Below are 2,111 nucleotides of genomic sequence, written 5' to 3' on the forward strand. Positions count from 1 at the left end.
AAGAGTCATGGCTGTGATGTTTTGAGCTAGGGAGTATAAGAACTACACTACCCAGCATGCAGCAGTAGTGACGAGCATGCGCGGTAGCCCTGTGAAGTGGTGTATGTCGCCATGCGGACAGCTAGAATGTGGTTATGAGTACCAGAGGTGGGTAGTAACGCGCTACATTTGCTTCGTTACATCTACTTGAGTAACTATTGGGATGAATTGTACTTCTAAGAGTAGTATTCATGCAACATACTTTTACTTGAGTATATTTATAGGGAAGAAACGCTACTTTTTCAGACACACATTCAAAGTAGGATATGCATGCCTGCGTTTTACCAATCAAAAGCCGTCACTGGTGACGTTGGACCAATCAAACAGAGCCAGGCGGTCACGTGACCGTCCACCTGGAACCCGACTTAAACAAGTTGAAAAACTTATTGGGGTGTTACCATTTAGTGGTCAATTGTACGGAATATGTACTGTACTGTGCAATCTACTAATAAAAGTATCAATCAATCAATCGAAAGTGTAAAGGAAAAAAGACACTTTTATTTCAACCATATTTCCTGTCCAAAGCCTAAAGACTGATCGCACAGTTCCTGTCTTCACAATAAAAGTGCCGCTCCATCGCGCCTGCGCTAACAAAATAAGAGTCTCCAAAAGCCAGCGCAAACAAGCTAGCAAGCTACGGAGTTTGCCGCCAAAGTAACAACCAACCTCAAAGACATGCACCTGGGGATAGGTTGATTGGCAACACTAAATGGTCCCTAGTGTGTGAATGTTGTCTGTCTATCTGTGTTGGCCCTGTGATGAGGTGGCGACTTGTTCAGGGTGTACTCCGCCTTCCGCCCGATTGGAGCTGAGATAGGCACCAGCGCCCCCCGCGACCCCAAAGGGAATAAGCGGTAGAAAATGGATGGATACTGTATATATAAATGTATGTATGTATATATGTATATATATATATATATATATATATATATATATATATATATATATATATATATATATATATACATATACATATATATATATATATATATATATATATATATATACATGTATATATATATATATATATACTGTATATATATATAAATATATATATATGTATATGTATATATATATATAAAAATTATACGTGTCTTTGTGTATGTTTATATATTTACATGCACTGTATATGTATATATGAGGTAGATCACCTCGACTTGGTCATTAATTGAGTAATTGATTGAGGATGAAAAACTTATTGGGGTGTTACCATTTAGTGGTCAATTGTACGGAATATGTACTGTACTGTGCAATCTACTAATACAGGTTTCGATCAATCAATGCCTACTGAGCCTATGGTGCTATATTGTGGCTCAATGTGCCATATTTTTTTTATTTTAATGTATTATTATTTAACATATATTATCGTTTTAGTTGCTTAAGAGATATTCCTGTCTCTGAATTTGCTCTTTGCTATTTTTATGTTTTTGTGCATTATTTTTTGCCGTAGTCATTAAACAAACAGGTTACTCTTCAGTTACTCAGTACTTGAGTAGTTTTTTCACAACATACTTTTTACTTTTACTCAAGTAAATATTTGGGTGACTACTCCTTACTTTTACTTGAGTAATACATCTCTAAAGTAACAGTACTCTTACCTGAGTACAATTTCTGGCTACTCTACCCACCTCTGCCTATGATGAAAATTACAGACCTCTGTCATCATTTTAAGTGGGAGAACTTGCACACTCGGTGGCTGACTAAATACTTTTTTGCCCCACTTAAGTGTTTTCTTTGAGTTGAGGTCACATGACCAAAAAGTTGTTGATTAAAAGAAAAAAGGAAAAACTGGAAAATGTAACACATGAGTCGGCTTTAGCAGTGATGAACAAACAATATGAAAGTAGGTTTGAGGTTCTAGGTCACATGACTGAAGCTACTGACAATTGAAATGTTCTTAGTGAGCCAATGACAAGTACTTTATTGACGGTCCCTTAAACTAAAGCACTTGTCAGCAGGGACTGACAGACGTGGCATGAGTTTTCAGTGCCGGGAACAAACAGTCAGCCTGGCTGGATGTTGAATATCTGTTGAATATCCAACTTCTGAACTCATTTGACCTCTGTTCGGCA

Source organism: Nerophis ophidion, unplaced genomic scaffold (genome assembly GCF_033978795.1).
Source record: "Nerophis ophidion isolate RoL-2023_Sa unplaced genomic scaffold, RoL_Noph_v1.0 HiC_scaffold_83, whole genome shotgun sequence".
Classification (NCBI taxonomy): Eukaryota; Metazoa; Chordata; class Actinopteri; order Syngnathiformes; family Syngnathidae; genus Nerophis; species Nerophis ophidion.